The 13,627-nt window shown below is 38.2% G+C and overlaps 1 protein-coding gene across 1 annotated transcript in view; it reads right to left on the reverse strand.

Moving 5' to 3' along the window:
- BAHCC1 (BAH domain and coiled-coil containing 1) overlaps positions 1–13,627 on the reverse strand; it is a 187,559-nt gene that overhangs the window by 34,248 nt on the left and 139,684 nt on the right. The gene's annotated exons all lie outside the window — the stretch shown is intronic.

The raw sequence follows: 13,627 nt of genomic DNA on the forward strand, positions 1-13,627 counted from the left end.
ATATATATATAAATTCTAAAAAAAACACACACACAATATATATATATATATATATATATATATATATATATATATATATATATATATATATATATATATATATATCCATCTATCTGTACACACATGCACACAATCAGTAAATAAAAGAAAAACATAATGAATATATAAAGATATATATATAAAAAATATATTTTTTTTATTGATTGTGTGCATGTGTGTGTAGGTATGTGTGTGTGTGTACACTATATATATATAGTGTGTGTGGTTATATATATATATATATATATATATATATATATATATATATATGAAAAAAAAAACAAAAACAAACACACTATATTTATCTATCTACGTACACACACATGCACACAATCAAATAAAAGAAAAACCTAATATATATATATATATATATATATATATTTAAAAACAAAATTATTTATTGTGTGCATGTGTGTGTAGGTAGATGGATATATGATATACGTTACACACCATCATCCTTGACAGATACATATTTTTTTTTACACACCATCATCATTGTTTATCAGTACTTACTATACCTGCTGAAAGATGTATTTAAAAAAAAAAATTATAATATATATATATATATATATATACATATACACACACACACACACACACACACACACACACACACATTTACATATATACACACATTTACATATATACACACACATTCAAATAATTATAAGCCTTAAAAACATTCCATTTGTTGTATAATAAAATACAGAAGTGTAATAACCTTAATATGTATATCAAGGCAAAAAAAAAATAAAAAACACACACACAAAAAACAGGCATTCAAATTCCCTATGTTCTATTTCTTTAAAAGTCTCTGCAAGTAAAGCAAAAACACCAGAAATGCACTCCGCTCCCAATTTATTGTTGTGGGCTGACAACAGTATTTTTTTTGACTGGGTGGTGTCAGCCCTGCCCATTTGTCTTTTGTTAAACTAGTGAATCCCTCCCCCCCTTCTCATCTCCACAACATAAATAGGCTGTCAACAATATATTTAATAGATCAAAAGGGAGCAAATAAGAGGAATTCATTGATTTGATGTGCATACACTTTAAGAGACAGAAAGAGGGAAAAAAAAGGAGGTGGTAAAGGAAAGCAACAAAATAGATACATAAAAAGAAAAAAAAATAGTCTAAAAGTAAACACAACTGATATAAAAATATAAAAGATAATCTAGGCTTTATTAGTATCCTTTGACCTAAGAAGTCTCCACAGGTATGTGAAGCCCCTCCCCAAGTAATAATGTCTCTGTTAGCAAAGCGCAGAAGACGGACGTTCCCGTTAGCAGGTACACACTGGAAGTGGCACGCACAGCGGCAATACAGCGAGGAACCTGCATGAGAGTTGTCACTTCCAAACACCCTTCAGCACAGAGATGTGTCTCCAGCCAGCAAGAGGATCCCCCCCCTGCCCGCTATTAACCTCACCTCCGCGTGCCAAATTCCAGCAAACGGGGAGGGCTGCGGGAATCCCCCATCGCAGGGAACTCGCATCCTTGCCTAATTTATTCCAACTCATTCAGACTGTCGGGGGTCTTTCTGAAAACACACTAGAGAGGAGGGATTGTCACATCCCATAAGGATGGATCGGAATTCTGCAGATATATTTGCGATTTTCTAATATCACATGAAAGCCTTCAGGGGATCAGATCAAGACGAAGTGTGTTCTCTGATCCAGGATTACTATCTGGCCAGCATTTTACCAGCTGGACCAGTAAAAAAAAGTAGGCTTCTTACCAAAGAATAAAAGGGAAATGGGATGACAATGTTGCAAAGAAATGGCGGCAATCTCATCTTTACCAATCAAATTCCTTCTAATACACAACTGTTGGTCACTCTTAACATATCTCTCAATCTTCTGAGATGAACCAGTCTTACCACAAAGGAAAGGACAAATCTACACCCCCAAAAGAATCCACTTAAAATTATTGGTTGAAACTGCAAGTTTTTTTTTTCCCAGCACTATTTTTCCTTTATACTAGCTTTTCAAAATAACTGCAGTAGGAGTGGTAGATATAGTAGTAGTTGGTCTCATGGATCCAGGACATGGTATGCCTAGTAGTAGTTGGTCTCATGGATATAAGGTCATGGTATATCTAGTAGTAGTTGTTCTAATGGATCCAGGTCATGGTACATCTAGTAGTAGTTGGTCTCATGGATATAAGGTCATGGTATATCTAGTAGTAGTTGGTCTCATGGATCCAGGTCATGGTATATCTAGTAGTAGTTGGTCTCATGGATCCAGGTCATGGTATGCCTAGTAGTAGTTGGTCTCATGGATCCAGGTCATGGTATATCTAGTAGTAGTTGGTCTCATGGATCCAGGTCATGGTATATCTAGTAGTGGTTGGTCTCATGGATCCAGGTCATGGTATATCTAGTAGTAGTTGGTCTCATGGATCCAGGTCATGGTATATCTAGTAGTAGTTGGTCTCGTGGATCCAGGTCATGGTATATCTAGTAGTGGTTGGTCTCATGGATCCAGGTCATGGTATATCTAGTAGTAGTTGGTCTCATGGATCCAGGTCATGGTATATCTAGTAGTAGTTGGTCTCATGGATCCAGGTCATGGTATATCTAGTAGTAGTTGGTCTCATGGATCCAGGTCATGGTATATCTAGTAGTAGTTGGTCTCGTGGATCCAGGTCATGGTATATCTAGTAGTAGTTGGTCTCGTGGATCCAGGTCATGGTATATCTAGTAGTAGTTGGTCTCGTGGATGCAGGTCATGGTATATCTAGTAGTAGTTGGTCTCATGGATCCAGGTCATGGTATATCTAGTAGTAGTTGGTCTCATGGATCCAGGTCATGGTATATCTAGTAGTAGTTGGTCTCGTGGATGCAGGTCATGGTATATCTAGTAGTAGTTGGTCTCATGGATCCAGGTCATGGTATATCTAGTAGTAGTTGGTCTCATGGATCCAGGTCATGGTATATCTAGTAGTAGTTGGTCTCATGGATCCAGGTCATGGTATATCTAGTAGTAGTTGGTCTCATGGATCCAGGTCATGGTATATCTAGTAGTAGTTGGTCTCATGAATCCAGGTCCTGGTAGATCTAGTAGTGGCTGGTCTCCTGGATCCAGGTCACGGTAGATCCGTAGTGGTTGGTCTCATAGATCCAGGTCATGGTATATCTAGTAGTAGATGGTTTCATGGATCCAGGTCATGGTAGATCCCGTAGTGGCTGGTCTCATGGATCCAGGTCATAGTATATCTAGTGGTAGCTGCTCACATTCAACTGGACTTGCTATGTAATTTTGAAGATGTTTTGCAGCTTCTCCAAGCCACCTCTTCTGTTCTCATAAGTAGTAGAACACTGTTCGTAGTTAAATAGAAACATTTTGTTATAGAGGTCTATATATCAACCCAGAAAAAGGCACAACCAAGGAGGAATATGGAACGGAGGGATTTAGTTCCAAAAAAGGGATGGTTGGGAGCTATGCTTTCCACCAAGATTTTTCCCAAAGGAAGACTAGTTTCTCAGCAAGTAGTTTCCAGCTTTGGGATTCTTACACGTCTCATAAATTCCAGCTCAAGATCCCCTAAGTAGGGAGACCTTGGTACCAGAATACTACTGTGTAGATACACTAATGCTAAAAAATTACCCTCTCCTCGAAGATGATGTTGAGAGTGACCAAAAGAGGTGCAACAGAAGGACTCATTGCCTCCATTTCTTGGACAAAATGCCAACATTTTGACCTCATTTCTATTAACAATGTTGGTAGGAAGCCCCATTTTTATCAGCCTGACCAGTAAAATACTGGGCCAGATGACAATCCTAGGCCGGGAAAAGCAGATCTTGCTTGTTCTGGATCTGGTTAGGCGGCCAGTCCCTTTAAAAAGTCTACAAATAACCTACTCCAGGACAGACTGGTGGAGTTTTATCCAGTTTCTTATATCTTAGAACTTCTATGTATGTGATTTTTTTTTGAGTCTTTTAGACCCTTATAGTCAACAAAAATCCTTGACAACTGCAGAAAGGATTTAAAAAAAGTCGAAGTGTTGTATTTCCAAGAGTTGTAAAGAAGCTAGACTAGAAACAACCCCACCAGTGTCCACCCCAAAATAGATTTTCTGTAGCCATTTTAAAAAGGAACTGTCCACCCAACACTAGAATTTGGTCGCTGGTCAGCTAAATCCCCCACTGGTTTTAGGCTCTCTGGAACACAACTGGCAAGCTTAGTCCAAGAAAGTGTCCATCTCCGCTCCATCTAGGAGACCCAATTCAGCCATGGTGGAGCAAGAAACGCAGACACGGAGAGGTTACAGATGGAATCTCCAAAAATGTAAGAAACCATTGGATTGAGTAGAAGATGGACAATGTCGTAAAATGGATGGACAATGTCGTAAAATGGAAAGAAGTCGGGCATGAAAACTAAAGATGTGGCCAAGTAATTTGGTATTATTGTTGACCCGACATGGGCGATCGATGGTAAGATGGCTACCATGAGAGCTGCATGTGTTTAAATCGCCAACTCTGTGGGATTCAGGGGCCAGGCTATAGAGTCGAGGCTACCAGAAAAAGGTAGACGGGAGGTCATTCTGACCACAGGGGATTTCTTTGCAGACTGCGCTTCTCGGGGAGAGGATTTCATCTAGCTTTTTAAATCTGCAGAAGAAGGAACCTCCTGCAGGCAGAGCCATCAAAGCCTTTTAAATCCGCATTGGAATCTCAGCTGGAACGATTTAACTCTTGCGGTGGAGCCTCGCAGGCCGAAGCCTCACCATCTCATGAAATATTCAGAGAGCTCGCAGAGGGCCACAGCACTTTTGCCAGTTGCGTTACCTTGCACTCCTGCGTTTTTTTTTTTTTGCAAGCTTGTAGAGTGCTCCACGCATTAATGGCGGCGCATTAATAAATTACAGAGGCATTAATAATTCAGGATGGTCTTGAGAGGGTCTCCATAGGCCGCTATGGAAGAAAAAAAAAAAATAATAATTTGGACGAGGAGCTAAGACCGGAACGGCGGCCTTTGTTCTTGCAGAGACGGTACGTTAATAGAAGTTTTACGATTCGGGATGAAAGGTTGCATCGGCTCTATCACCTTATTTTCCATCTCCAGCGTATCACACTGTGCCGAAATTCACCAAACAGCAGGGAGGAATGGAGGGGGGGGGATGGGTTGCTAGGCAACTATCGGTGCTCTTGGCCTACTAGCTCATAGCCTGCATTGAGCCAGAAGGGAGAGAGCAATGGTCTTATCACAGAGGGCCAGTGAGGAAGAGTGTGAAGAGGGAACCTCAGTGTACAGAGGGCCAGTGAGGAAGAGTGTGAAGAGGGAACCTCAGTGTACAGGAGTGGCCTGCATCTTGTCGGGGCAACATTGCCATAAAGAAGAAGCGCCATTAAGGGGACAGTTAGGAGATCTTCCATTGGCCTCAAGCATCGGCTCCTACTTATGGAACACACGGGAGGCGGATTGGCGGATTCCCATTGACTACAGTGAAGTAGTGTAGATGGCTGCAGTTGACCTGCTTCATGATGCGCTTCTTTGGACACAGTCGGTCCTATTGAGTTGCATTTAATTTGCATGGAAAAGCTACTTTTTGCATTGGAACCCACTCATTTCAGCAGTGCTTCGCTCAGATGGAAAAGATCATATTTAACAAGGACACTTGTCTACAGGAGCCCTGTGAAGGTCTTGCTGTATTTTTCGCAACCAAATACACCATCACTATCAACTGCCGGTCAACGTTAAAGCTAGACCCTGGGAATAAGACAATCTACCCTTGCACCTCTGCACTGCAAGGGTTATACGCTCATATAGTCTAGGGGTACAGGGATAAGGTGTATTACTTACCTCACTCCTGGCTCCTGTGAGGTCCCCTTCAGTTGAGTGACCAGTCTAGTGCAATGTCCTCACTAAGATTCTTTTGGCCGCAGTCGCAGGCTTGCCTCCACATAAAATGAAGGGTAAAAAGACCTGCACTGTGAGATAATTCCAATGGACCACCTATAGCCAAGAGCTTGAGGACAGTGCTGGAGTTTGCCGCACTGAAAAGTAGGATAAGTAGGATAAGTACTACATCTGACCCCTGCACCCCGAAACTAAATGTGCATTTAATTCTTGCAGTGCAGGGGGTGGGGGATAAGGGATTTTCTGGGTCACTGCAAGGGTAGATTTTGTCTAATACCCTGAGCTCAGCTTCCATTTAGTAGTCCTTGAATGGAAACCATAAGGGGCTCGCTTACACCAAGTGCGCTTGGACGACGCTTGTCTGCCTAGCTGAGCGCAGTCTGGGTACATAGACAAGGCAAATACCTTGTTTTCCATGAGTTCAGTATTTTATTTTATTAGTATTGGTAATAATAATAATAATAATAATAATAATAATAATAATAATGATAGCAATATCTTCCTGGTGTGTTGGCACTATATAAACCCTAAACAATAATAATAATAATAATAATAATAATAATAATAATAATAATATACAGGATTTATATAGCACCAACAGTCCAGGAAGATATTATCAATATTATATCAGTATTGATGATAATAATAATAATAATAATAATAATAATATTAATAACATCTTCCTGGTGTGTTGGTGCTATATAAATCCTAAACAATAAAAATAATAATAATATACAGGATTTATATAGCACCAACAGTCCAGGAAGATATTATCAATATTATATTATATTAGTATTGATAATAATAATAAGGTTAATGATGACATCTTCCTGGTGTGTTGGTGCTATATAAATTCTAAACAACAACAACAACAACAACAACAACAACAACAATAATAATAATAATAATAATATACAGGATTTATATAGCACCAACAGGCTAGGAAGATATTATCAATATTATATTATATTAGTATTGATAATAATAATAAGGTTAATGATGACATCTTCCTGGTGTGTTGGTGCTATATAAATTCTAAACAACAACAACAATAATAATAATAATAATAATAATAATATACAGGATTTATATAGCACCAACAGGCTAGGAAGATATCAATATTATATCATGATATTACTACTAATAAAATGATGATAATAATACTAATAATGTTTTTATTAGTAGTAATATAATAAAACAATATTATTAGGGTTATTATTAAATTCAGGATTTATATAGCACCAACAGATCAGGAAGATAGTATCTCCCTGATCTGTTGGTGCTATATAAATCCTGAATTAAATAATAAAAAAAAATATACAGGATTAATAAATCACCAACAGACTAGGAAGATAATATCATCTTGGTTTGTTGTTGCTATATAAATCCTAAATAATAATATTATATTCTACCTGTTGGTGCTTTTATAATAATGGTTATTAAATAATATTATTCTTCAGAATGTTTATAGCACCAACCACAAACTTATTTTTATTAACAAACACTAATGAAATAATACTATATAATTAAATTTTTTGAATAATTTCTTCCTGGTCTGTTGATGTTATATAAATCCTAAATTTAATATTAATCATATACAGGACTTGTATAGCACCAGATATATAAATCCTGAATAATATTAATATCTATCTGGTGCTATATAAATCATGTATATGATTAATATTCAATTTAGGATTTATATAGCATCAACAGACCAGGAAGGAAAGATTATTTAAAATATTTAGTTATATAATATTATTTCATTAGTGTTTGTTATTAATAATAATAATAATAATAATAATAATAATAATAATAATATCTTCCTGGTTTGCTGGTGCTATAAAAATCCTGAAGAATAATAATATTATCTAACACCAACAGACCAGAAAGATATTTTATAATTACTAATAACAAAAACACTAAATCAGTTCTTCCTGGTCTGTTAGTACTTTATAAATCCTGTATATTATTATTAATAAAATTAATATTATTTAATTCGGGATTTAATTCAGGATATAGCACCAACAGACCAGGAAGATATTATATAATTACTACCAGTAAAATAATAACTAATACTATATCATTTCTTCCTGGTCAGTTAGTATTTTATAAATCCTGTATATTATTATTAATAATAAAATTTACGTTCTTTAATCCAGGATTTAATTCAGGATATAGCACCAACAGACCAGGAAGATGTTATTCTTCATTTTACTTTTATTGACAAACAATACTACTAATAATATTAATACTAAATCATTTCCTCTTGGTCTTTTGGTGCTATATAAATCTTGAGAATATAATTCAGAATTTATAAAGCACTAACAGACCATGAAGAAATAATCATTTCTGACCTCGGTCCTTTCAGTCACATTATTGCATAGTACATAAGGCAGAAAATAGAGGCATAGCTCCACCAAGACTGCTATCAGCAGCTTTGAATCCATCATCTCCATCCCTTAGCATGAGCCCTTTGGGAAACGTTGAAGTAGTGCTGGTGGACTATGGGACAGAAGTAGAAACTGTTGCTTGAGCTGCCTGCAAACCAACATGCATGAAGAACGCAAGAGAGGAATGGCCCTTCTGCATCCCATTATGTACCTTAGGGTTGGAAAGGGCAGCTCATTCAGCAGTTTAGACTAAAGCCCCGTACACACGTACTGATCGTCGGCCGACCGATCGGCCGTCTTTTGTCCAGGGCTGTCCTGTCTGTTGAAAACTGCAAAAGACTGCACAACAACAGCCGACTGCAGAAGTGATGTCATGTGATGGTTAACTTTCCGTGTGTTTTTTCTTTTCTGAGCATGCCCAGTCTTGCTAATCTGCTGTCTGTCGGCCGAAATCTGTACTTACTGGCAAACAATCGGCCGTTCTGGTGTCGGCCAACAAATATTTTAAAGTCTGCACGACAGATTCTGTTCGGCCGAATATGCGCTGCCGGCTGTCGGAAGCATCATACTAAGAAGCCTACAATCGGCCGATCAGTCGGCGGCCGAATATTTACGGCCGACAATCGGTACGTGTGTACGGGGCTTAAGACAGGATGAGTTATTTTCCACTGCTAGTAGCTCAGCATTTACATGTAAGATGCCCCCCTTTCTTACCCAACACAGCGTTTTTTTTGATGAAAATTTGTTTCTTTTCTCCAACCAAGCAACATTTTCTAATGTTTTCTGACATAAAGCCGGCACATTTATCCCCCCCCTCTTCCCTCCATCTTAATTGAGGGAGCCATTTAGTGGAGATTTAACTATTATTACCAAATCATGGTGCTTGATGCATTGCGCGCGCTCTCCAATCGTGTTTGGACTAGCTCGGAGGATTTATGCAAATGGCTCTGCTGGGAGAGGCAATTTGTAGCGGAGAAGGACAATTATACGGGGCCCGCGAGTGCGAGAATAGCTGCACCAGGCGGTTAATGGGTAATAGCTGTGCACTGGAACCAGTCAGCGGCACCATAATGTGACCAGAGGCGGCTTGCATGGCACAGGCTGGGGCCGGCGCGCTGTGCACCACTTTTGTGGGATGTACACCCATCTCCCCCCCCCCCACTCCTCCCTTCGCCAGCCTGAAAACCGACAGCAAACATGACTGGAGGAATAATAAGGGGACATAAAATAAAGGAAGCCCGCAGATTATTAAAGGACAACTCTAGAATAGAACATTTTTATTTTCAGAGGGAGGGGGCAAAAAAAAAAAAATTGAGACTGCAAGGGGGTAATGGGGGGGGGGGGGGGGCACTCGCCATTTTATTCTCCATGATGGAAGGAGTGTGGCGTGATCTGAATTTGTAATGGCTGCAGCGATTAAATAGAAATCTGAATTTTTTTTTTTTTTTTATTAAAATTATTTTTTTTTTAATTTTTATCCAAAATTAAATAAAAAAAATTAAGTTCATTTTTATTTTATTTTTCATTTGCATCTCACTGCTGCTGATCCACTGCAGCCCTGTTTCAGCCAAAATAAATTTTTTCATTTTTTTTTTTATCCAATTTTAAAAAAAAAAAAAAAAAATGAAGTTCATTTTATTTTATTTTAATTTACATCTCAATGCTGCTGATCCACTGCAGCCCTGTTTCAGCCAAAATTAATTTTTTCTTCATTTTTTTTTTTATCCAATTTTAAAAAAAAAAAAAAAAAAATGAAGTTCTTTTTTATTTTATTTTAATTTACATCTCAGTGCTGCTGATCCACTGCAGCCTCTTTTCAGACACTTCCTGTGACCAGAACCAGCTTGCATGGCGCAGGCTGGGGTGCAACATTTGTGGTATGAACACCCCTCCCCCATTCCTTAATTGCCAGCATGAAAACAGACAGCAAACATGGCTGGAGGGGACATAAAATAAAGGAAGCCCGCTGATTTATTAAAGGACAACTCCGGAATAGAACATTTTTATTTTTTGGAGGGGGGGGGGGATGGGTTAAAAATTGGCACTGCAAGAGGGTAATGGGGGCCACTTGCCATTTTTTTTCTCCATGATGGAAAGGAGTGTGGCATCATCTGAATTTGTAATGGCTGCAGTGGTTGGAATGGAAATCTTAAATTTTTCTTTTTTTCCATAAAATTTTTTATTTAAATTTTTAATCAAAGTTTTATAAAAAAAAAAAAAAAAAAAAGTTTAATTTTTTATTTTATTTTCATTTACAGCTCAGCGCTGCTGATCCACTGAAGCCTCTTTTCAGCCACTTCATGTGACCAGAGGCAGCTTGCATTGCACAGGCTGTGGCGCAACTTTTGTGGGATTAACACCTATCCCTTCCCCCCCCCCCCCTTCCACCACTGCCTGCCTAAAAACAGACAGCAAACATGACTGAAGGAATATTAAGGGGACATAAAGCCTGCAGATTATTACACGACAACTCCAGAATATACATTTTTTTTTTTTTTTTTGGGGGAGGGATAAAAAAAAATAAAAATGGGTAAAAAAAATGTTGACTGCAAGAGATTAATGGTGGCTACTAGCCATTTTATTCTCCATGATGGAAGGAGTGTGTCATCATCTGAACTTGTAATGACTGAAGCTGTTGGATGGAACATCAGAAATGTATTTTATTTTTTTATAAAATTTATTTTATTTTTAATTATCAAACTTTTATAAAAAATAATAAATAAATAATTGAATTTAAGTTTATTTTAATTTACATCTTGGCCCTGCTGGCCCACTGCAGCCTTTTTCCAGTCACCTCCTGTAACCAGAGGTGGCTTGCATTGAGCAAGGTCCATATAGACACAGATGAGCGAGTTTGGGGTGGAGGAACTTGACTGGCCTGCACAGAGTCCTGACCTCAACCCGATAGAACACCTTTGGGATGACCTAGAGTGCAGACTGCGAGCCAGGCCTTCTCCTCCAACATCAGTGCCTGACCTCACAAATGAGCTTTTGGAAGAATGGTCAAACACTCCCATAGACACACTCCTAAACCTTGTGGACAGCCTTCCCAGAAGAGTTGAAGCTGTTATAGCTGCAAAGGGTGGGCCAACTCAATATTGAACCCTATGGACTAAGACTGGGATGCCATTAAAGTCAATGTGCATGTAAAGGCAGGCGTGTATATATATATATACATATATATATATATATATATATATATATATATATATATATATATATATATATATATATATATATATATATACACATACATACATACATATATACACACACACACATACATACACACACACATATATACACATACATACATAGATATATACACACTCACGCTAATACTGGCAGCGTAAATAAATACTTTTGGCAATATAGTGTAGATAGGAAGGTGGACTATTTATTTAACCTTTTTTTCCCCAGTTACTTTCTGGCCTAGTCCAAAATTATGTCCTACATCCCCGGAGTCTTTACACGGGGGGGGGGGGGGGGGGCTTTCTTAGCTCAGCACACCCTTCAGACTGCATACCCGAGCCAAGGGCAGATGGATTCCAGGAAGTAAATGCTACACCAATTATCCCCCCTACTCCAGATGGGCATGGCTAGAAAAATGCTAGGGGGGGGGGGGGTGTTTTTCAATTTGACTTCTCAGCAAAATAAAGCATGGAGACTCAGATGGATGGAGACGTGGATGGGGGAGTTTGCTTTGAATATAAAAAAAAAATAACGATTTTTGTTTGTGTTGATCAGATGCAGTGGAGTTCCACTTTAAAATAAATATAAAATAAAAAAAAAAAGCAAAAAATAAGCACGCAAGAAAAAAACAAACAAAAAAGAAAAAGAAAAAATGCATTGCACTGCCCCTACACAACACACACCATAAAAATGTACATTATAACAAGTGGGCGGGAGAGAATGAGCCCCTTAGGCTGATGTCAGACTGGAAACACCTGCCAACCGGTGATCTGTCAAAATTGCCAGTGGCAGAATCAGTGAGAGGCTGCCGTCTCTATGGAATTGCTCCCTCTGTAACTGGAGGCAGTGAGATGTTGCTCCTATCGCTGGCGATCAATGTTCAGCGGTGTTTAGCGACAAGAGTGACATCTCACTGCGTGCGGCCACAGAAAGAGCAATTCTGTAGTTACAGATTGCCAGCCTCTTTAAGGATCCTGCAACCGAAAAAATAAAAGGACAACAATGCACCAGGACCAGATAGCTTCCACCCATGTGTTCTCAAAGAGCTGAGTTCTGTTATTTTAAAACCATTTTTTTTTTTTTTTAAAAGATATTCTTGAATGACCGGCGTTGCACCAATGGATTGATGCAAGGTCAATGTGATTCTTCGATTTTAAAAAGGGATCCAAATCTTTACTAAGTATCAACAGACCTTAACCCCTTCCCACCCAAATGTGCAGCCCCGCTAGACTGGGCTTTTTTTCTGTGGGGCCGCATATTTGCGTACTTCCCTTTGCGCTGGGAGTGCATCGCATGGCGAGCTCCCAGCACAGAGACCGGGGCCTCACCATGCGCTCCGGACCCTGTATTAACGATCAGGACCCAGAAATCTCAATTCAGGTCACCTGATCACTGTTAGCCTCTGGTTGGCTATCAGAGTGAGTGATCAGTTATTGTGAAGCCCAGCCCTGTGTTCTCTCTGTGAATGGATGAGAGATACATTGTATCTCTCTCTCTCTCATTGCAGAGAAAAAAAAAAAGCATACAAATCATAATGATAAAAAAAAAAAATACAAAATTTACCTAGACCAAGGTTTGACCTAGGTCAGTGCTGGGGTTAGTGATGGAGTCAAAGGTCAGGGTCTTAACTTATCAGCGTTTTAGGTTGGATAAAAATAAAGCAAAATGCGCACTTTTGTTTTTGGACTTTACTACGGGTACAAACCGATAATATCTGGTGTCGATGCGATCATCAGGAGCAGGAGAATTTATTGCAGGTTGTTCGTTGGTGGAAGGTTATGGAAGTAGCAAGAAATATACAGCTAAATTTAATAAATATATTTTCTCAGACCGAATGGTCTTTCATTCGGTGATAAATGGTAATGAATATCTCCTGATTTTTTTAAATTTAGCAAAGGAAAACTTTCCAAAAATAGTAAGAAAAAATTATTATATATATATATATATATATATATATATATATATATATATATATATATATATATATATATATAAATAAAATATAGATTTTTTTTTTTTTTACTATTTTGGGCCAGTTTTCCTTTGCAAAAAAAAATTAGGAGATATTCATTACCATTTATCACTGAATGAAAGCCCAATTTGTCCTGAGAAAAACGTGGTATAATCCACCTGGATGCACAAAGTAGTT

Source organism: Pelophylax lessonae, assembly GCF_965119305.1.
Source record: "Pelophylax lessonae genome assembly, chromosome: 11".
NCBI classification, from domain to species: Eukaryota; Metazoa; Chordata; class Amphibia; order Anura; family Ranidae; genus Pelophylax; species Pelophylax lessonae.